Source organism: Oreochromis aureus, linkage group 23 (genome assembly GCF_013358895.1).
Source record: "Oreochromis aureus strain Israel breed Guangdong linkage group 23, ZZ_aureus, whole genome shotgun sequence".
Lineage (NCBI taxonomy): Eukaryota > Metazoa > Chordata > Actinopteri > Cichliformes > Cichlidae > Oreochromis > Oreochromis aureus.
This window is the reverse complement of record NC_052963.1, coordinates 21,536,293-21,560,562: the sequence shown is the minus strand read 5'-3', so window position 1 is coordinate 21,560,562 and position 24,270 is coordinate 21,536,293. Positions and strand designations below refer to the sequence as shown.

General features: G+C 40.5%; 2 long non-coding RNA genes across 4 annotated transcripts; both read right to left on the bottom strand.

Annotated features, from left to right (window-relative positions):
• Positions 1-207: 207 nt before the first annotated feature.
• On the bottom strand, positions 208-11,462 carry LOC120436508. The gene is made up of 4 exons (XR_005610511.1): positions 11,387-11,462; positions 11,037-11,249; positions 506-580; positions 208-296 (listed from the first exon to the last, which is right to left on the bottom strand). It is a non-coding gene; the product is annotated as an uncharacterized LOC120436508 (long non-coding RNA).
• LOC120436507 lies at positions 11,460-12,851 on the bottom strand. Of its 3 annotated transcripts, none has more exons than XR_005610510.1 (5): positions 12,603-12,851; positions 12,299-12,345; positions 11,874-12,019; positions 11,700-11,776; positions 11,460-11,476 (listed from the first exon to the last, which is right to left on the bottom strand). It is a non-coding gene; the product is annotated as an uncharacterized LOC120436507 (long non-coding RNA). The 3 variants fall into 3 exon arrangements; XR_005610509.1 differs by having other exon boundaries at positions 12,538-12,618; XR_005610508.1 differs by lacking the exon at positions 12,603-12,851 and having other exon boundaries at positions 12,299-12,512.
• Positions 12,852-24,270: the final 11,419 nt, after the last annotated feature.

The window sequence follows — 24,270 nt, the reverse complement described above, 5'->3', positions numbered from 1 at the left end:
AGTCCCCAACCTTTTTTGTGCCACAGACCGGTTTAATGTCAGACTTTATTTTCACGGACAGGCCTTTAAGGTGTTGCAGATAAATACAACAAAATAAAATGATACGACCAGGACAAAAACTGTGGTATTTTGTAAATATAATAATAAACGCAAATTCACTGTGTAATTGTGTAACTTTTTTTAGCAGCGTCCTCCTGAAATGTGCCAACAACATGGAGAGTAACATCCTCCTCTCTGCCCCTTAATGCTCTCTGGTAATGCTCTGGTTACGCTGTCCGGTAAAGGATCTGCAATCGCTGAAACAATGTTGAACAGTAGATGAGGGACACTTAGCAGAGACATTCAAGCCTTAGAACAATCTGGAAAATTTACCCATGGATCATCTGCTGATTAAAGTTAAGACATTAGACAAGAGAGAACGCAGGTTTTTGTTGAAAGGAGTCAGTTGGTAGCCCGAGAAACCTTATGCAAGCAATCAGGATGGATGGATGCAGTAATAACTTACCTGTCATTTTGTGGTCCCTCCTATCGGTTCAGCAGTGGTCTTGTTGTCTACAAGGTGTCACTTCTCACTCCATTTCTGTTTTAAAGGTACAATCAGTCAGAAACAGTGGTATTCTTCCTCATAAATATTCATTAATTAGTGTTTAACTCTTTACAACAAATTGATGCGTTCTCATTATATAATATCAGCTAATAAAGGTCATCTCAAGCAAGTCTTAAAATTAGACAAATGCAACCTCAGATGAACAACAAAAACATGACATGTGACACGGTTTCATTATTTATTTATTAATTTAATTTAATAAGTCACAGTCCAGACCAGATCTGTACAGACATCTGAGAGACTGAAGAAGTCAAAGAAAATGATTACTTTTAAGTTATTGCAGCTGAAGATGGTTCTACAAGCTGCTGAATCAGGGGGTGAGGGTTTCCATTACTCATATAAATCATATGTTATTTAACCATATTTCTCTTGCTTCGCTCTTTTGGGCTGATGTAATGAGTACAGCTCGCAGTGTGAGATCAGGAAAATGTAAATGTTGTAAATAACTCATGAAAGAATAAAGTTACGTTGAAACCAAGCACAGCATTGTTTTTCTTGTGACATTACCAATAAGTTTGATGTGTCACATGGCCCTCTTCCTATTGAAAAAACAAAAGTTGTATCCAAGATGGCCGACTTCTAAATGGCCACCATGGTCACCACCCATCTTGAGGAGTTTGCACCCTCACATATACTAATGTGCCACAAACAGGACTTTAATATCACCAACCATTCCCATTTTATTACGGTGTATCGATATAAACAGTAGCGGTTTTAGATACGGGCGACACAGGCGGTTGCCCGGGGCGGCATCGTGATGGGGGGCGGCATCACGGGCATCGGCAAAAGAAACAAAACAAAAAACCTCGTACTCATGCTGCCCCGACGGCAGCCAGCGCATATTGGGAATGTCATAGGCACCGAGGCACCGATCGGTTTTCTATCGCCCATTTGCTGGGAGTAAGGGCGCCCTCCGTTTGCGAGGTGTGCCTGCTGCTTGCGGCACAGGGAGGAGAGGGCGGGGCGGCGGGGGATTCTCTGGCTGGCTGGAGCAGCATCTAATAACCAACTCGCAAAATAAAACAAAATAAAAACAAAACAACAAACACGAAAACACCGGACATTATGATACAGACTTATAATTTGCACCGATGTTTTTTCAAAATTCTATACACGAAAACTGAGCGCGAGAGCCCTCGGTGCGCCTGCGCGCTGCTGAAGTCAAAGTAAACTTTATTGTCATCTCCGCTACATACAGTCCGTATATAGAGCAGGGGTCGGCAACCCTAGGCACGCGTGCCACCGTTGGCACGCAAAGGGTTAACTGATGGCACGCACGACCATAGCTGGACTGGCCATCGGGCATACCGGGCATTTGCTCGATGGCCCGATGATTTTTTTTTTTATTGATTTTTTTTGGTGGTGGATTGGCCAGACGCTGGTCGGTGTGTAAAAATAACTCAGTTGTTTAGTGTTGGCCATGGCGTAGCTTCCACAGATTCAGTAAAATTAACAAGTGGTGGAGGCCAGCAGGTGGATGAGGGAAGGGGAGGCAAGAGGAGAGACCCGAGGCAGCCGCCGGTCGGAGCATCAGGTGAACTAAACTTCAGGTAAGAAGTTATGACCTGCAGTCTATCTGGGTCAGATATAAACCAAGTTTAGGTGCAGTTTATTTTCGTTGTGCTGACTTTTTACAGTCAGTTACAACAACTCGTACTGCGTACTAGCTAGCATGACAGAATTTATATACTGCTGGGCGGGTGCTATGATTTTATTGATAGTGAACTTTATTTTATTCATAAGGTTAGTTAGTAGAGTTGCCAACCGTTCCGTACAAACGGAATCGTCCCAATGATCAGCTGATCAGCTTTTCTCTCTTGTTTGTTTATCGCTCACTTTGCGCCAGAAAGAGGAAATCGCCGGATGTCGCACTAAACAACAGCAGCACGTTTAAGCTTGGTCAGCTGTTGTTAGAATTTATTTAATATTAATTTCTAGTATCAGCTGATGTTTGCTGGAGCCACAGCTGTAAAGCTGCTGGTCATGATATCGGTTTGTATATCTGGTGAGAGGGAAACATGAAGATGAAACCAGGAGATGTCCTTACTGAATCATCAGAGCTGAACAGGTGATGGAGAAACAGGTTTACCTTTTAGGTGACATGAATGGGTTGAAGGGAAGTTATGAACTGTTTCTGAGAGACAAATAACACCAGGATCCTTTTCTACGTAGCTGACAGCTGGTAACTGTGCAGGGGCGGATCTAGCAAAGTTTTGCCAGGGGGGCCAGGTAGGGCATTAACAGGGAAAGGGGGGCACAAAGAAATACTTTCTTATTCTCATTTAAAATGTCTGGCTGTTATTAAATAATTATCTGAAGCTTACAACCAAAGTTTTTATCTGACGTAAAATGAATAGAAATCATACATTTACCAACAAGACAGTGTACATCACTGTCACAACATTCAAAGGCTTTATGGCTTTAATATCTGGGGGGCCGGTCTTTAGTCAAAATGCATCCATAGACTCGAGACACAATGCATTTTTGGGACTTTCAGGTGTATGGACCAATGTTTTATTTCCTGATCAAACCAGAAATCTTTAATGAGCAGCTAGATTTCTCTCGCATTAACTGGCTGAGTTAATGCCAGTTAATGCGACATCGAAGCAGCTGGAATCCACAGCTGTGCGTGTTCATGGAGCTGCATTTTCACCTGCTGGACATCACTACCTGACAAGTTTAACTGTCTTCAGAACATTGCAGAGGCCTTATTGACAGTATTTGGCTCTACATATCTGTGTGAGCAGATTTTCTCTCACATGAGTGTCCTCAGGTAGCCATCTGAATGTTGGACACTCGGAGACCTGTGTCTCTGAGTGGGAGACCAGAGATCACATTAACATGTGTGTCTCTGTATTAACAAACATATCATATTGGCCCAGTTTATTTTTCTTATCACTGTTGTGAGGAGACCATAAATAGCATTTGTATTTTCTGTTGTACAGTTCATTTACTGTTATGGAGTTCTTGTTATGAATAAAAAGTGTCTTTTTTTTGTTTCAAAATAGCTGATAACTATTCGCTGATAGCTGCCAACATTTGCAAATATAATTCTATAAAGTGGTTCTATATAATGTGTAACTGTTCATATAGAGCGTTATTAAATTTATTGCTAATGCAATCATATGGCACACTGACTTCTGAGGAAATTTTAAATGGCACTCGCCATCAGAAAGGTTGCCTACCCCTGTTATAGAGAGACGAGACGACGAGGCTCCAGTTACAGCAGTGCAAATAAACGAACAATAAATATAGTAGAGTAAGAAAATAAATATACACTTTAGGACTCGGGGTAACGGGATCAATAACAATTTAAAATTTATAATTTACAGTTTGATGATTTAAAGTCTCACACATAACCCGTCGAAAGGGAGGGAGACCTGCTGCTTCAAAGAGAGCACATTTCATTCATAATGTTGTAAATCCAAGCCCATTATGTATTCATGATTTGAATCCTGGGTTGTGTGAAATCCCAGAAATAAACCCTAGACAAAGTTAATCTGTGAACTAAGGTGTAGGTCTATTAGGTTATGTTGTGGTGATCCTCTGGTTGAGGGATGGGTGTTCATACTGGAGTGCAAAATTAAAACCAATGGAAGATGGACAAGAAAAGTTCAAAGCCATCAGGTGCTCAGTTTAGAAAAAAGAGAAAAGAAGAGGAGAAGAAACGAACAAATGATACAGGTAAACAGATGTGTCATTGGATAATGGCAGGTCATCCTGAAACAATCAGAATCAGAATACTTTATTAATCCCTAAGGAAATAATGTGGGTTACAGTTGCCCCAAGAAGAAATGGTAAAAATAGTAACAGCAACAGACTAAACTCCAAACAATACATTATGTTACAGATTTTAATATTAATTAGTCATTGTTGATTTGTCCTGTTCTCATTGTATGACGAATTATGATGGCTGTTTGGTAGCCGTTTGCATACTATGCATACTCTCTCTCTCTCTTCATATGTGTGTGTGGACAACAGTTTTATGTTAATGTACAATCCCTAACATGTTTTGTGTGTGTGTGTGTGTGTGTGTGGGGGGGGGGCACTGGATCTCATATCTTCTTATTAAATGTAGCTAATGTCCGATAAACTGAAATCTGGGACTTAGATAGCAGTAATATTTCATACATTACTTAAACTCACTAATTTAATTAAGGGATTTGTTTTAAATTATAACGTAAAAAAACAAAACAATACACAATGCAAGAAGGTTGTGCATGTAAATGTGCTGGCTGCTGTTTGCATATTGTGTTCTCTGAGGGTGCTCGGCTCCCTCTCACAGTCCAACAACTCGCTTTTTAGGTTAATTGTCGATTCTTTGGGGAATTACAATCATCTATTGGGAATGTGATTCTGAGCGGTGAACTGTCAAGTGTGTACCCTGAGTTTTACATTATGGCAGCTGGGATAGTCTTCAACCCCTCTCCAGCAACCCTTAAGTGCTTAAGAGGAATGAAGAAGGAAAGGAGGAAGGCAGAAGGAAAGGAAGGAAGGATAACTACACTTTATGATCTCAGCTGTGATTATTAAAGGTTTGTGCTTTCTAGACATTCCCTGTAATGGAAAGAGCAGAGGGTATGGTACTTCATCACGGCACTGTGGAACTATCAAACAAAAGACCCCAGTGCTGATAAGGCAACATGCTGTCCATTACCACCAGTTATGAGGACATAAGGTAGGTGGAAAACTCATCTGATCCAGCCTCAGTCGCCCTAAATGAGAGTAAATGTGTTACTTTTCTTCAAGTCCTGTCATATTATTTTGTATGTACAAAAGTTTTAGAACAGAAATATCTTTATGCATGCTTAATCAACCAGGTAAGGAATCCCAAAATGTTGATTCTGTTCAGCTGGACGTAATGTTTTCAGTGGGAGAAACGTTTCATCACTCTTCCAAGTGACTTCTTCAGTCTCAGCTGACTGCATGTTACCCCAACCTTATAAACAGTACATTTGCACAATGACTCAAACTAGCACCACTGAATGAACAATGGGTTGGTAGGTCAGTTCCTTGACCATTACAATGCAAATTTGAATGATCATTGATCAATGATCATTGATCAAAGGACATGGTTACCATTCACAGAGATTTGGGGAAATGGCTGCAATCACCGGATTGTAAGATGATGAAAGCACAGAAATATTTAACTTAAAAGATAAATCCAAATAGATTAAATCACTGTTCCCATTTTTTTTTACCTTCCTGAATTATAGCTACATTTTCAGGAGGGTAAAATTAGTACTTCTGTAATGGAAGTGCCGAGGTGACTGAGAACCCATGATTGCAAGGTGACTGAGAAATGTTCCAAACTAAGAAATCATGTTTGTTAAATATGTGTAATTTATATGTTTTTTATTTATCCTTCTCCTTTTCTGTGGTTTTTCTTTCTATTTGTTTTTATCTATTTAATCTTCTGTAAGGCACTTTGGTCCATTGTGGTTGTTTTGTGATTTGGAGGCTGCCTTTAACAGCCGATTACGTGACAACCAGGCGACAAAGGCTGCTCCAAATGTGACCCACAAATGCATCCTCCTTTTACCTGGATTTGAACGATGATTCGGGTGTCCCTCGTGGCCCACCCTATCCCAGGATTCATAGCAGTGGCAGTGGATAATTTTTTGATTTAAGCTTGTTCTGCAGCCACAAGAGATAGGCACCTTGCAGTCGACAAAATCCTCTGTATGCCAGAGTTTTCTAGAGTCAAATGTGAGGCCATCTGTCCGACAGCTAAAGCTTCTCCTAAATTAGGCCATGCAACAGGATCATGACCCCAAGCACAGCAGCAAATCTACAGCATGGAAGTCCAGACCTCAACCTGACTGAAATGCTGTGTATAAAGGAATGCTTGCAAATGTCAATGAATTGAAGTTATTGCTGCTGACTGAAGGTTCTGTAAAATTCCTCAATCATAGAATGATTACGATATTGAACTAAAACAAATGCCTGAATCCTAAATTGTGGATATCCTATTATGGTGATCTAAAATGTAACACTAAATGTGATTAAAACACTAAAACACTGGACTCCTGGGCTGAACGACCGTGAGAATCACCAACCCGAGGAAAACACACAATACACGAGTCCATGACAAAGACAAAGACATTCTTGAATGAAGACATTGTTCAGACACATTTAAAATGCAGCCAATTGTGTTTATTATTAAATTATTGAGGAAATAGAGGGGGGTTAAGAAGAGGGTAAATTAAAGGGATAGAAAGAGAAAAGAGATAGAGGACAGAAAACCCCAACAATCCCTCTGAGCAAGCACTAGGTGCGACAGTGGATAGGAAAAACTCCCTTTAAAGGAAGAAACCTATGACAGAACCAGGCTCTAGAGGGGCAGTCAACTGTCGGGACTGGTTGGGGGTGAGGGTGAAAAAGAGAGAGGGAGGAGATGGGACAGTGTTTTTGCACTTCAAGAGGGTAAATTAAAGGGATAGAAAAGAGGAAAGAGATAGAGGACAGAAAACCCCAACAATCCCCTCTGAGCAAGCACTAGGTGCGACAGTGGATAGGAAAAACTCCCTTTAAAGGAAGAAACCTATGACAGAACCAGGCTCTAGAGGGGGCAGTCAACTGTCGGGACTGGTTGGGGGGTGAGGGTGAAAGAGAGAGAGAGGGGAGGGAGATGGGACAGGTGTTAGGGGTTAAAGGGAAATAGGGGAGGGAGAGGTGTCAGGTGGGAAAGGGAGGGGACAGGATTGGAGAGGTGAAGATTACGATGGAACAGAGGTGGAGGAAGACGAGGTGACATCAGCAGCAGAAAACATAGAAAACGTAGAAAAAGCAGGAGTGTCCCTCCTCCAGAAGAAACAGGCGTTTTTTCTTCTTCTCCAGGAGCTTTTCCACAAGCACTTTTTTCTCTAGGATGAGGGTTCTTAACTCATCGATCATTTGTGTATTTTCCTTCTCAAGTTTCCTGCATGTTTTCTCCACTTCTTCTAAGTTGGCTTGCTTTTCTTCCAGCCTTTCTTTCAGTTCGTTACATTTTGCCTCCTGCATTAGCTTTGCCTTGTGCATCTCTGTATAACACTGTTCTAATTTGTTGTGCGTGTCTTCTAGCTGCTGACTTCTCTCGATTTGTTGAAGTGTACACTGCAGGTCTTTTTGTTTGTTTTCTCTAGTTGCTGCTTTAACATCTGCACCTCAGTGTTTTTGCACTTCAAGTTGTTGGAAAGTTCCTCAAGTTCTGTGTTTTTTCTCAGCATGTCATTGAGCTTACTCTGCATGTCTGAGCATTGTTTTTGCAGTGTTTTCTTTTCCTCTCCAGTTCAGTTGTTTTGTTGTTCATTTTGTTATAACGTTCTTGCAGTTTTGGTTTTTCCTCTCAAAGTCCTGGAGAGTTTGTTTTCTTCTTTCTGCTTTATTTCCCGTTGTTCTTTGTCTTGAAGCAGCTCTTGATATTTCTGCAGTGTTTCATCAAGTTTTACCTGCTGCGCTCCGTATTTTTTCCTGCATGCCTTGGAGTTGGCACTGCATGTCTCTCTGCTTTATGTCCAGCTTTTCTTTCTCTTCAAGGATTTCTTTATTTTTTGCAGAGCTTCATCAAGCATTACTTGCAAACCTTTGTTGTGTGTTCTTGAATCCAGATCTGAAGCTACAATCCAGATCTTTGTCTTTCATGTCTTGCTGTTCTTTCTCTTGTTTGAAATCCTTATTTCTTTGCACTGTTTTATCGAGCTTTATTTTCAGCGCTGTGTATTTTTCCTCCACGTCTTCAAGCTTGCAGTCCATTTCTTTCTGTTTAATTTCTTGTTGCTTTTTCTTTGAAGCAACTCTTTATTCTTGTGCAGTGTTTTATCATGCCTTGCCTGAAGCGCTTTGTACTTTTCCTCCATGCCTTGGAGTTTGCGCTGCTTTTACGTCCATTTGCTCTTTTTCTTGGAGGAGTTCTTTATTTTTTGCAAAGCTTCATCGAGCTTTATTTGCAAGCCTTTGTTGTGTTTCTCCATGTCCTGAAGCTTGCAATCCGTATCTTCCTGTTTCATGGTCTGTTGCCCTTTCTTTTGAAGAAACTCAACCCTTCCTTTCAGCACTTTGTGATTTATCTCTGTGCCTTGGAGTTTTATGACCAGTTGTTTCTTCTCTTGGAGGATTTCTTTATTTTTTGCAAAGCTTCGTCAAGCTTTACTTGCAGCTCCTGAATCTTTTTGTCCTTGTCCTGCTCGTTTTTCTTCTGTTGGAGGACTTCTTCTGTTGGTTTTTCTTGAGCTTTATTAAGCTTTGCTTGGAGCTCAAAGATCCTTCCGCGCATGTCTAGGACTTCCATTTCTTTCTCCTTTTGAATATCTTCCTTTTCAACAAGCTGGCTGAACAATCTATGTACTTCAGCAGTCCTTCTCTCATATTCTTCTCTCAGCAACATAATCTCCGCTCGTTGTTTAAAAAAAACTTTGCCAGACGTAATAGATGTACTCTGGCTGGGCCGGTGTCGCGTATTGTGATTCTTCCTGAGATTTTCCTCATGCATTTCTTCCAAGCACATCTTCTGCACTTGAATATTGTCCTCTTGATTGCAAAGAGGAGCGCTGGGCTTTACTATTTCTCTTTTGTTGTGTTTTTTGGAGACATGTTAGAATCAATAAACAGTGACCAGTGACTCTGAAAAGGATCCAAAAAGGCTTCTCTGGCGGCGTTTGAATGCTGCAAACGTAAATGCTGCGAATAACAGACTAAAAGTTGTTGCGTCTCACTCCTATTTAAGGGTTTTAGGATCAAAGGATCAAAGGATCAAAGTGGTGGTAAGATTCTAAATGTGGGTGATGTCAAAACTCTGTAAGCCAATGAGGTTGTCACATGACATTTGTGGGAGGGCATTTTTACCTGGACAAATTATCAATAAAGTTTCAATCTCTGTAACAATGATGACAGTATAATTGTTATTGTTCAGCAGAACAACAAACAATTATATTGACAATTATATGTGTCCAGTATGTTGGCTGATTTTCTTTTACTTTTGCATTCGAAAATAAAAGTTGTCCTGATTTTAACACCATTACAAGAAGTGTTGTTAATTATTCATTTTGAATCATAATCAGGTTACCACAAATTGTTATTCTTAGTACTGCATACTTGCAGTGAAGAAGTTGTCCTAACAGTCATCTTAAGTAAACTGCACTCAATTTTTCTGGAGGCAATGAGTTTGCATAGTTTTTTGAGTTCTGGGAACTACTTAGATTTTACAGTGCAGTAGTTTGAACATTTGTAATAACATTTCTGCAAACTGGAACCACCTTCTCCTTTTCTAGAACTGTTGCTAACACTTATGACATGAAAATGAATCGAGATGGAGTGATAAATGTTACTTTTCTTGTTTTGTTTATATCTAAAGTTTAAAAACAAAAATAGAAACTGTTACCTGGACTGCCTCAGCCCAGGTGATGTAATATTAGCAGACAGAGGGTTTGATGTTGCAGAATCTTTGGAGCTGTACCATGCTGAACTGAAGAGCCCAGCTTTCACCAAAGGGAAGAACTAACTGGCCCCTAGATTGCCCAATCAAATCTCTTAATGCCATCAGCCCTCCCTTCCTTCACTGTGCGCTCACCTTGTAGAAAAGAGTTGAGTGTGGAAGAAATGGCAAAATGTGGAGCTGAAAAGCTAAGAGAAAAAAGAAATTATAAATAAATCAACGTGTCAAATTAACTGACATGTTAGCTGTTGGAGCTCCTGCTGCATTTTATGTATCTATATTGTGTCTTTTTCATAATAAATAATAAAAACATGATTTATCCTCACTGTATGAACATTCTTGGAGTCCTTGAAGTCTTGTCATGGTGAAGTTACTCATGTGATGCGATGTTGTTATAATGGTCCAGCTGGTGTGTAGCTATCATATTAGAGTTCTCTTTCTTCTTCTGATTTTATAACATTTTTTGGTGACGGTGTCACATTTACAGTGGTTGCAACACTTGCACCTAAAGTGCCACCATAGTAACCACTGCATAAATGCAACACACTTGTTTTCTAACAGGAAAAAAAACTGAGTATTTGCACGGACATGCTCAAATTCAAAGTCATCTTTTGTCAAAAAAAACATATGGACAGGTCATACACAAGAATTTGTAATTGCAACGCCTCCCACGGCCCTCAGTGTACACTAAACAACATAAACATAAAAGATACAAATAAAATAAAAGTCTTATGTACTATACATTACAATAAAATCATATATAAACGACAGTATCCAACACAATCCAGGGTCAGAGGGCCCGGTGGCGCCAGTGTTCGGCAGCCTCGCCTCTGTCAGTGCGCCCCAGGGTGGCTGAGGCTACAATGTAGCTTGCCATCACCAGTGTGTGAATGTGTGTGTGAATGGATGGATGTAAAGCGCTTTGGGGTCCTTAGGGACTAGTAAAGCACTAAACAAATACTGGCCATTTACCATTTACCATTTACAATCCAACTGTTTGATGGGAGAAATCACCTGTTTTTCATAGAACAGCAGGTAAGCTGTTCTCTGCCGCTGCTCATCATTGACGAACTCGTCATCGTATGTTAGTCAGCAGTGTGTGACGTGGTCTCTTAGCATGGCCCCCTGGCTCCCACCGTGACCTGCTGGGGTACACGGCCTGGAAAGTGGCTCATCTCTCTCATTGACTTCAGGACAACGCGGCTCATCATCTAAGGTCACCTTTTTCTTTGAGGAACACATCACCAGTTAGTTCAACCAAAATGGATGACATAATGAGAATTTGAGTGTCAATCCTAACATTCAGACTCCACATGTTCCTATAACAGCTGTTCACGTGTCACACTCGGCTCTGTAGAACGTACCGTGCAGAAAAACAGCAGCGAGTTGGGAGGGCAGGAAACCTCTGTCTGGACACCAACGTCCTTGACTTCACATTTTCAGTGCTGATGGTACTGTTATGAAAGACACAAACAGTGCAATCACAGTGATGAAATTACAGGAGAAGAAACACAAAGCAATCAATCAGCTTTAAATAGGAACACAGTAAAAGGACCAAAACATCCTCAGACTGGCTGACGGGGTTAACACTGGACAAAACACAAAAGATTCTCCTTCATGATCCAAGAAGGAAGGAGTACCAGCAGAACTTGTTCAGACAGTAAAATAATATCGTACCTCTGTTGGGGTTCAGAAGGTGGCACGACCGTGTCTTCTGCCTTGTCTTCATTTTTGGGAAAAACCTTTGACTTTTTCTGCCAGTTACAAATAAATCCAGTTAAAAACAAATGATGCACAAATTCCTGCACCGTTTGTTTGTTCAGAGCTTATTCTCTGCAGTGGTAAACTCACCTCAAAAAAAAAGCCATCTGCGCCACCAGGAAGCCTTCTTTGATTTGTTCGTCTGAGCCTCAGCTGGAGGTGAGACTGGTGCAGAAGAGGTGGCTGGAGTGTCAGGGGCCACATGTTCATCTGTGAGATCCTTTCGTGCACTCACACTGGAAAGATAACAGAGAAGATCAGTCTGCTGTAATGCACTCAAACTGCCCTCAGTGCCTCAAGAAAGTCAGCTAAACCGACTGCATGAAGCTGTGGACTCCACAGAGGGAACAAATCTACAACTTACACAGTAAAAACTGATTCAGCTCAAATATTCAGACAAATATTTACTTTCAAATGAGAAAACTGTGCATGCATGTTTATATGTGTATTTATAAATGTATACATAAACATAATTTTAAACATAGTAAAAATGTGACAGAGAGCAAAGATCGTACTTTTTCAGTGGGTCCTCTCCAACACCCACAGTATCCTCCTTTATTATCTGTTTCAAATAAATCAAACAGCATGTGATTTAATAAGAACTGCTGCACAAAAACAGCATTTTTTTTTTTAAATATTAAAAAAACATGACAAATCAGGCTGTGCCTTTCTTCTTCTTAGAGTCCAGCAAAACATGTTTGCACTTTTGCTGTTTGAGCAAATAATCCGTAGAACTTGTAAAGTTTTTACAAACCACTTCGCCTTCTCTCTGCAATCTCCAACTCCGGTTTGCAAAAGTCTGAAAGTGTGTGAACTTACAGTCCTCAAAATGTGACACCTACAGAATGTGTTTGAGTTAGCAGGTAACAAACATAAACATGGTTACCATAGTGATAATAATAAACTTTATAATGTGTTGCTAACATTTTGGTTGTTGTGATGATTCAAATTTGTTCAGTAAACCTCATCAACATGAACATGTGTTGACATTGGCATATATTTGGATCTCATCAGTAGCGGTTTTAGATACGGGCGACACGGGCGGTTGCCCGGGGCGGCATCACGGGCATCGGCAAAGAAAAAAAAAAAAAAAATGCTCGTACTCATGCTGCCCCGACGGCAGCCAGCGCATATTGGGAATGGCATAGGCACCGATCGGTTTTCTATCGCCCATTTGCTGGGAGTAAGGGCACCCTCCGTTTGCGAGGTGCGCCTGCTGCTTGCGGCACAGGGAGGAGAGGGCGGGGCGGCGGGGGATTCTCTGGCTGGCTGGAGCAGCATCTAATAACCAACTCACAAAATAAAACAAAATAAAAACAAAACAACAAACACGAAAACACCGGACATTATGATACAGACTTATAATTTGCACCGATGTTTTTCGAAATTCTATACACGAAAACTGAGCGCGAGAGCCCTCGAAAGCGCCTGCGCGCTGCTGAAGTCAAAGTAAACTTTATTGTCATCTCCGCTACATACAGTCCGTATATAGAGAGACGAGACGACGAGGCTCCAGTTACAGCAGTGCAAATAAACGAACAATAAATATAGTAGAGTAAGAAAATAAATATACACTTTAGGACTCGGCGTAACGGGATCAATAACAATTTAAAATTTATAATTTACAGTTTGATGATTTAAAGTCTCACACATAACCCGTCGAAAGGGAGGGAGACCTGCTGCTTCAAAGAGAGCACATTTCATTCATAATGTTGTAAATCCAAGCCCATTATGTATTCATGATTTGAATCCTGGGTTGTGTGAAATCCCAGAAATACACCCTAGACAAAGTTAATCTGTGAACTAAGGTGTAGGTCTATTAGGTTATGTTGTGGTGATCCTCTGGTTGAGGGATGGGTGTTCATACTGGAGTGCAAAATTAAAACCAATGGAAGATGGACAAGAAAAGTTCAAAGCCATCAGGTGCTCAGTTTAGAAAAAAGAAAAAGAAGAGGAGAAGAAACGAACAAATGATACAGGTAAACAGATGTGTCATTGGATAATGGCAGGTCATCCTGAAACAATCAGAATCAGAATACTTTATTAATCCCTAAGGAAATAATGTGGGTTACAGTTGCCCCAAGAAGAAATGGTAAAAATAGTAACAGCAACAGACTAAACTCCAAACAATACATTATGTTACAGATTTTAATATTAATTAGTCATTGTTGATTTGTCCTGTTCTCATTGTATGACGAATTATGATGGCTGTTTGGTAGCCGTTTGCATACTATGCATACTCTCTCTCTCTTCATATGTGTGTGTGGACAACAGTTTTATGTTAATGTACAATCCTTAACATGTTTTGTGTGTGTGTGTGTGTGGGGGGGGGGGGCACTGGATCTCATATCTTCTTATTAAATGTAGCTAATGTCCGATAAACTGAAATCTGGGACTTAGATAGCAGTAATATTTCATACATTACTTAAACTCACTAATTTAATTAAGGGTTTGTTTTAAATTATAACGTAAAAAAAAAAAACAATACACAATGCAAGAAGGTTGTGCATGTAAATGTGCTGGCTGCTGTTTGCATATTGTGTTCTCTGAGGTGCTCCGGCTCCCTCTCACAGTCCAACAACTCGCTTTTTAGGTTAATTGTCGATTCTTTGGGGAATTACAATCATCTATTGGGAATGTGATTCTGAGCGGTGAACTGTCAAGTGTGTACCCTGAGTTTTACATTATGGCAGCTGGGATAGTCTTCAACCCCTCTCCAGCAACCCTTAAGTGCTTAAGAGGAATGAAGAAGGAAAGGGAGGAAGGCAGAAGGAAAGGAAGGAAGGATAACTACACTTTATGATCTCAGCTGTGATTATTAAAGGTTTGTGCTTTCTAGACATTCCCTGTAATGGAAAGAGCAGAGGGTATGGTACTTCATCACGGCACTGTGGAACTATCAAACAAAAGACCCCAGTGCTGATAAGGCAACATGCTGTCCATTACCACCAGTTATGAGGACATAAGGTAGGTGGAAAACTCATCTGATCCAGCCTCAGTCGCCCTAAATGAGAGTAAATGTGTTACTTTTCTTCAAGTCCTGTCATATTATTTTGTATGTACAAAAGTTTTAGAACAGAAATATCTTTATGCATGCTTAATCAACCAGGTAAGGGAATCCCAAAATGTTGATTCTGTTCAGCTGGACGTAATGTTTTCAGTGGGAGAAACGTTTCATCACTCTTCCAAGTGACTTCTTCAGTCTCAGCTGACTGCATGTTACCCCAACCTTATAAACAGTACATTTGCACAATGACTCAAACTAGCACCACTGAATGAACAATGGGTTGGTAGGTCAGTTCCTTGACCATTACAATGCAAATTTGAATGATCATTGATCAATGATCATTGATCAAAGGACATGGTTACCATTCACAGAGATTTGGGGAATGGCTGCAATCACCGGATTGTAAGATGATGAAAGCACAGAAATATTTAACTTAAAAGATAAATCCAAATAGATTAAATCACTGTTCCCATTTTTTTTACCTTCCTGAATTATAGCTACATTTTCAGGAGGGTAAAATTAGTACTTCTGTAATGGAAGTGCCGAGGTGACTGAGAACCCATGATTGCAAGGTGACTGAGAAATGTTCCAAACTAAGAAATCATGTTTGTTAAATATGTGTAATTTATATGTTTTTTATTATCCTTCTCCTTTTCTGTGGTTTTCTTTCTATTTGTTTTTATCTATTTAATCTTCTGTAAGGCACTTTGGTCCATTGTGGTTGTTTTGTGATTTGGAGGCTGCCTTTAACAGCCGATTACGTGACAGCCAGGCGACAAAGGCTGCTCCAAATGTGACCCACAAATGCATCCTCCTTTTACCTGGATTTGAACGATGATTCGGTGTATCCCTCGTGGCCCACCCTATCCCAGGATTCATAGCAGTGGCAGTGGATAATTTTTGATTTAAGCTTGTTCTGCAGCCACAAGAGATAGGCACCTTGCAGTCGACAAAATCCTCTGTATGCCAGAGTTTTCTAGAGTCAAATGTGAGGCCATCTGTCCGACAGCTAAAGCTTCTCCTAAATTAGGCCATGCAACAGGATCATGACCCCAAGCACAGCAGCAAATCTACAGCATGGAAGTCCAGACCTCAACCTGACTGAAATGCTGTGTATAAAGGAATGCTTGCAAATGTCAATGAATTGAAGTTATTGCTGCTGACTGAAGGTTCTGTAAAATTCCTCAATCATAGAATGATTACGATATTGAACTAAAACAAATGCCTGAATCCTAAATTGTGGATATCCTATTATGGTGATCTAAAATGTAACACTAAATGTGATTAAAACACTAAAACACTGGACTCCTGGGCTGAACGACCGTGAGAATCACCAACCCGAGGAAAACACACAATACACGAGTCCATGACAAAGACAATTCATTCTTGAATGAAGACATTGTTCAGACACATTTAAAATGCAGCCAATTGTGTTTATTATTAAATTATTGAGGAAATAGAGGGGGGGGGGGGTTAAGAAGAGGGTAAATTAAAGGGATAGAAAAGAGAAAAGAGATAGAGGACAGAAAACCCCAACAATCCCCTCTGAGCAAGCACTAGGTGCGACAGTGGATAGGAAAAACTCCCTTTAAAGGAAGAAACCTATGACAGAACCAGGCTCTAGAGGGGCAGTCAACTGTCGGGACTGGTTGGGGGTGAGAGGTGAAAAAAGAGAGAGAGGGGAGGAGATGGGACAGTGTTTTTGCACTTCAAGAGGGTAAATTAAAGGGATAGAAAAGAGGAAAGAGATAGAGGACAGAAAACCCCAACAATCCCCTCTGAGCAAGCACTAGGTGCGACAGTGGATAGGAAAAACTCCCTTTAAAGGAAGAAACCTATGACAGAACCAGGCTCTAGAGGGGCAGTCAACTGTCGGGACTGGTTGGGGGTGAGGTGAAAGAGAGAGAGGGAGGAGATGGGACAGGTGTTAGGGGTTAAAGGGAAATAGGGAGGAGAGGTGTCAGGTGGGAAAGGGAGGGACAGGATTGGAGAGGTGAAGATTACGATGGAACAGAGGTGGAGGAAGACGAGGTGACATCAGCAGCAGAAAACATAGAAAACGTAGAAAAAGCAGGAGTGTCCCTCCTCCAGAAGAAACGGAAGCGTTTTTTCTTCTTCTCCAGGAGCTTTTCCACAAGCACTTTTTTCTCTAGGATGAGGGTTCTTAACTCATCGATCATTTGTGTATTTTCCTTCTCAAGTTTCCTGCATGTTTTCTCCACTTCTTCTAAGTTGGCTTGCTTTTCTTCCAGCCTTTCTTTCAGTTCGTTACATTTTGCCTCCTGCATTAGCTTTGCCTTGTGCATCTCTGTATAACACTGTTCTAATTTGTTGTGCGTGTCTTCTAGCTGCTGACTTCTCTCGATTTGTTGAAGTGTACACTGCAGGTCTTTGTTTGTTTTCTCTAGTTGCTGCTTTAACATCTGCACCTCAGTGTTTTTGCACTTCAAGTTGTTGGAAAGTTCCTCAAGTTCTGTGTTTTTTCTCAGCATGTCATTGAGCTTACTCTGCATGTCTGAGCATTGTTTTTGCAGTGTTTTCTTTTCCTCTCAGTTCAGTTGTTTTGTTGTTCATTTTGTTATAACGTTCTTGCAGTTTTTGGTTTTTCCTCTCAAAGTCCTGGAGAGTTTGTTTTTCTTCTTTCTGCTTTATTTCCCGTTGTTCTTTGTCTTGAAGCAGCTCTTGATATTTCTGCAGTGTTTCATCAAGTTTTACCTGCTGCGCTCCGTATTTTTCCTGCATGCCTTGGAGTTGGCACTGCATGTCTCTCTGCTTTATGTCCAGCTTTTCTTTCTCTTCAAGGATTTCTTTATTTTTTTGCAGAGCTTCATCAAGCATTACTTGCAAACCTTTGTTGTGTTTCTTGATGTTCTGAAGCTCGCAATCCGTATCTTTGTCTTTCATGTCTTGCTGTTCTTTCTCTTGTTTGAAATCCTTATTTCTTTGCACTGTTTTATCGAGCTTTATTTTCAGCGCTGTGTATTTTTCCTCCACGTCTTCAAGCTTGCAGTCCATTTCTTTCTGTTTAATTTCTTGTTGCTTTTTTTTCTTGAAGCAACTCTTTATTCTTGTGCAGTGTTTTATCATGCCTTGCCTGAAGCGCTTTGTACTTTTCCTCCATGCCTTGGAGTTTGCGCTGCTTTACGTCCATTTGCTCTTTTTCTTGGAGGAGTTCTTTATTTTTTTGCAAAGCTTCATCGAGCTTTATTTGCAAGCCTTTGTTGTGTTTCTCCATGTCCTGAAGCTTGCAATCCGTATCTTCCTGTTTCATGGTCTGTTGCCCTTTCTTTTGAAGAAACTCAACCCTTCCTTTCAGCACTTTGTGATTTATCTCTGTGCCTTGGAGTTTTATGACCAGTTGTTTCTTCTCTTGGAGGATTTCTTTATTTTTTTGCAAAGCTTCGTCAAGCTTTACTTGCAGCTCCTGAATCTTTTTGTCCTTGTCCTGCTCGTTTTTCTTCTGTTGGAGGACTTCTTCTGTTGGTTTTTCTTGAGCTTTATTAAGCTTTGCTTGGAGCTCAAAGATCCTTCCGCGCATGTCTAGGACTTCCATTTCTTTCTCCTTTTGAATATCTTCCTTTTCAACAAGCTGGCTGAACAATCTATGTACTTCAGCAGTCCTTCTCTCATATTCTTCTCTCAGCAACATAATCTCCGCTCGTTGTTTAAAAAACTTTGCCAGACGTAATAGATGTACTCTGGCTGGGCCGGTGTCGCGTGATTGTGATTCTTCCTGAGATTTTCCTCATGCATTTCTTCCAAGCACATCTTCTGCACTTGAATATTGTCCTCTTGATTGCAAAGAGGAGCGCTGGGCTTTACTATTTCTCTTTTGTTGTGTTTTTTGGAGACATGTTAGAATCAATAAACAGTGACCAGTGACTCTGAAAAGGATCCAAAAAGGCTTCTCTGGCGGCGCGTTGAATGCTGCAAACGTAAATGCTGCGAATAACAGACTAAAAGTTGTTGCGTCTCACTCCTATTTAAGGGTTTTAGGATCAAAGGATCAAAGGATCAAAGTGGTGGTAAGATTCTAAATGTGGGTGATGTCAAAACTCTGTAAGCCAATGAGGTTGTCACATGACATTTGTGGGAGGGCATTTTTTACCTGGACAAATTATCAATAAAGTTTCAATCTCTGTAACAATGATGACAGTATAATTGTTATTGTTCAGCAGAACAACAAACAATTATATTGACAATTATATGTGTCCAGTATGTTGGCTGATTTTCTTTTACTTTTTGCATTCGAAAATAAAAGTTGTCCTGATTTTAACACCATTACAAGAAGTGTTGTTAATTATTCATTTTGAATCATAATCAGGTTACCACAAATTGTTATTCTTAGTACTGCATACTTGCAGTGAAGAAGTTGTCCTAACAGTCATCTTAAGTAAACTGCACTCAATTTTTCTGGAGGCAATGAGTTTGCATAGTTTTTTTGAGTTCTGGGAACTACTTAGATTTTACAGTGCAGTAGTTTGAACATTTGTAATAACATTTCTGCAAACTGGAACCACCTTCTCCTTTTCTAGAACTGTTGCTAACACTTATGACATGAAAATGAATCGAGATGGAGTGATAAATGTTACTTTTCTTGTTTTGTTTATATCTAAAGTTTAAAAACAAAATAGAAACTGTTACCTGGACTGCCTCAGCCCAGGTGATGTAATATTAGCAGACAGAGGGTTTGATGTTGCAGAATCTTTGGAGCTGTACCATGCTGAACTGAAGAGCCCAGCTTTCACCAAAGGGAAGAACTAACTGGCCCCTAGATTGCCCAATCAAATCTCTTAATGCCATCAGCCCTCCCTTCCTTCACTGTGCGCTCACCTTGTAGAAAAGAGTTGAGTGTGGAAGAAATGGCAAAATGTGGAGCTGAAAAGCTAAGAGAGAAAAAGAAATTATAAATAAATCAACGTGTCAAATTAACTGACATGTTAGCTGTTGGAGCTCCTGCTGCATTTTATGTATCTATATTGTGTCTTTTTCATAATAAATAATAAAAAACATGATTTATCCTCACTGTATGAACATTCTTGGAGTCCTTGAAGTCTTGTCATGGTGAAGTTACTCATGTGATGCGATGTTGTTATAATGGTCCAGCTGGTGTGTAGCTATCATATTAGAGTTCTCTTTCTTCTTCTGATTTTATAACATTTTTTGGTGACGGTGTCACATTTACAGTGGTTGCAACACTTGCACCTAAAGTGCCACCATAGTAACCACTGCATAAATGCAACACACTTGTTTTCTAACAGGAAAAAAACTGAGTATTTGCACGGACATGCTCAAATTCAAAGTCATCTTTTTGTCAAAAAAACATATGGACAGGTCATACACAAGAATTTGTAATTGCAACGCTCCCACGGCCCTCAGTGTACACTAAACAACATAAACATAAAAGATACAAATAAAATAAAAGTCTTATGTACTATACATTACAATAAAATCATATATAACGACAGTATCCAACACAATCCAGGGTCAGAGGGCCCGTGGCGCCAGTGTTCGGCAGCCTCGCCTCTGTCAGTGCGCCCCAGGGTGGCTGAGGCTACAATGTAGCTTGCCATCACCAGTGTGTGAATGTGTGTGTGAATGGATGGATGTAAAGCGCTTTGGGGTCCTTAGGGACTAGTAAAGCACTAAACAAATACTGGCCATTTACCATTTACCATTTACAATCCAACTGTTTGATGGGAGAAATCACCTGTTTTTCATAGAACAGCAGGTAAGCTGTTCTCTGCCGCTGCTCATCATTGACGAACTCGTCATCGTATGTTAGTCAGCAGTGTGTGGCGTGGTCTCTTAGCATGGCCCCTGGCTCCCACCGTGACCTGCTGGGGTACACGGCCTGGAAAGTGGCTCATCTCTCTCATTGACTTCAGGACAACGCGGCTCATCATCTAAGGTCACCTTTTTCTTTGAGGAACACATCACCAGTTAGTTCAACCAAAATGGATGACATAATGAGAATTTGAGTGTCAATCCTAACATTCAGACTCCACATGTTCCTATAACAGCTGTTCACGTGTCACACTCGGCTCTGTAGAACGTACCGTGCAGAAAAACAGCAGCGAGTTGGGAGGGCAGGAAACCTCTGTCTGGACACCAACGTCCTTGACTTCACATTTTTCAGTGCTGATGGTACTGTTATGGAAAGACACAAACAGTGCAATCACAGTGATGAAATTACAGGAGAAGAAACACAAAGCAATCAATCAGCTTTAAATAGGAACACAGTAAAGGACCAAAACATCCTCAGACTGGCTGACGGGGTTAACACTGGACAAAACACAAAAGATTCTCCTTCATGATCCAAGAAGGAAGGAGTACCAGCAGAACTTGTTCAGACAGTAAAATAATATCGTACCTCTGTTGGGGTTCAGAAGGTGGCACGACCGTGTCTTCTGCCTTGTCTTCATTTTTGGGAAAAACCTTTGACTTTTTCTGCCAGTTACAAATAAATCCAGTTAAAAACAAATGATGCACAAATTCCTGCACCGTTTGTTTGTTCAGAGCTTATTCTCTGCAGTGGTAAACTCACCTCACAAAAAAAGCCATCTGCGCCACCAGGAAGCCTTCTTTGATTTGTTCGTCTGAGCCTCAGCTGGAGGTGAGACTGGTGCAGAAGAGGTGGCTGGAGTGTCAGGGGCCACATGTTCATCTGTGAGATCCTTTCGTGCACTCACACTGGAAAGATAACAGAGAAGATCAGTCTGCTGTAATGCACTCAAACTGCCCTCAGTGCCTCAAGAAAGTCAGCTAAACCGACTGCATGAAGCTGTGGACTCCACAGAGGGAACAAATCTACAACTTACACAGTAAAACTGATTCAGCTCAAATATTCAGACAAATATTTACTTTCAAATGAGAAAACTGTGCATGCATGTTTATATGTGTATTTATAAATGTATACATAAACATAATTTTAAACATAGTAAAAATGTGACAGAGAGCAAAGATCGTACTTTTCAGTGGGTCCTCTCAACACCCACAGTATCCTCCTTTATTATCTGTTTCAAATAAATCAAACAGCATGTGATTTAATAAGAACTGCTGCACAAAAACAGCATTTTTTTTATTAATATTAAAAACATGACAAATCAGGCTGTGCCTTTCTTCTTCTTAGAGTCCAGCAAAACATGTTTGCACTTTTGCTGTTTGAGCAAATAATCCGTAGAACTTGTAAAGTTTTTACAAACCACTTCGCCTTCTCTCTGCAATCTCCAACTCCGGTTTGCAAAAGTCTGAAAGTGTGTGAACTTACAGTCCTCAAAATGTGACACCTACAGAATGTGTTTGAGTTAGCAGGTAACAAACATAAACATGGTTACCATAGTGATAATAATAAACTTTATAATGTGTTGCTAACATTTTGGTTGTTGTTGTGATGATTCAAATTTGTTCAGTAAACCTCATCAACATGAACATGTGTTGACATTGGCATATATTTGGATCTCATCAGTAGCGGTTTTAGATACGGGCGACACGGGCGGTTGCCCGGGGCGGCATCACGGGCATCGGCAAAGAAAAAAAAAAAAAAAATGCTCGTACTCATGCTGCCCCGACGGCAGCCAGCGCATATTGGGAATGGCATAGGCACCGATCGGTTTTCTATCGCCCATTTGCTGGGAGTAAGGGCACCCTCCGTTTGCGAGGTGCGCCTGCTGCTTGCGGCACAGGGAGGAGAGGGCGGGCGGCGGGGATTCTCTGGCTGGCTGGAGCAGCATCTAATAACCAACTCACAAAATAAAACAAAATAAAAACAAAACAACAAACACGAAAACACCGGACATTATGATACAGACTTATAATTTGCACCGATGTTTTTTCGAAATTCTATACACGAAAACTGAGCGCGAGAGCCCTCGGTGCGCCTGCGCGCTGCTGAAGTCAAAGTAAACTTTATTGTCATCTCCGCTACATACAGTCCGTATATAGAGAGACGAGACGACGAGGCTCCAGTTACAGCAGTGCAAATAAACGAACAATAAATATAGTAGAGTAAGAAAATAAATATACACTTTAGGACTCGGCGTAACGGGATCAATAACAATTTAAAATTTATAATTTACAGTTTGATGATTTAAAGTCTCACACATAACCCGTCGAAAGGGGAGGGAGACCTGCTGCTTCCAAAGAGAGCACATTTCATTCATAATGTTGTAAATCCAAGCCCATTATGTATTCATGATTTGAATCCTGGGTTGTGTGAAATCCCAGAAATACACCCTAGACAAAGTTAATCTGTGAACTAAGGTGTAGGTCTATTAGGTTATGTTGTGGTGATCCTCTGGTTGAGGGATGGGTGTTCATACTGGAGTGCAAAATTAAAACCAATGGAAGATGGACAAGAAAAGTTCAAAGCCATCAGGTGCTCAGTTTAGAAAAAGAGAAAAAAGAGGAGAAGAAACGAACAAATGATACAGGTAAACAGATGTGTCATTGGATAATGGCAGGTCATCCTGAAACAATCAGAATCAGAATACTTTATTAATCCCTAAGGAAATAATGTGGGTTACAGTTGCCCCAAGAAGAAATGGTAAAAATAGTAACAGCAACAGACTAAACTCCAAACAATACATTATGTTACAGATTTTAATATTAATTAGTCATTGTTGATTTGTCCTGTTCTCATTGTATGACTTAATTATGATGGCTGTTTGGTAGCCGTTTGCATACTATGCATACTCTCTCTCTCTTCATATGTGTGTGTGGACAACAGTTTTATGTTAATGTACAATCCTTAACATGTTTTGTGTGTGTGTGTGTGTGTGTGGGGGGGGCACTGGATCTCATATCTTCTTATTAAATGTAGCTAATGTCCGATAAACTGAAATCTGGGACTTAGATAGCAGTAATATTTCATACATTACTTAAACTCACTAATTTAATTAAGGGATTTGTTTTAAATTATAACGTAAAAAAAAAACAATACACAATGCAAGAAGGTTGTGCATGTAAATGTGCTGGCTGCTGTTTGCATATTGTGTTCTCTGAGGGTGCTCCGGCTCCCTCTCACAGTCCAACAACTCGCTTTTTTAGGTTAATTGTCGATTCTTTGGGGAATTACAATCATCTATTGGGAATGTGATTCTGAGCGGTGAACTGTCAAGTGTGTACCCTGAGTTTTACATTATGGCAGCTGGGATAGTCTTCAACCCCTCTCCAGCAACCCTTAAGTGCTTAAGAGGAATGAAGAAGGAAAGGAGGAAGGCAGAAGGAAAGGAAGGAAGGATAACTACACTTTATGATCTCAGCTGTGATTATTAAAGGTTTGTGCTTTCTAGACATTCCCTGTAATGGAAAGAGCAGAGGGTATGGTACTTCATCACGGCACTGTGGAACTATCAAACAAAAGACCCCAGTGCTGATAAGGCAACATGCTGTCCATTACCACCAGTTATGAGGACATAAGGTAGGTGGAAAACTCATCTGATCCAGCCTCAGTCGCCCTAAATGAGAGTAAATGTGTTA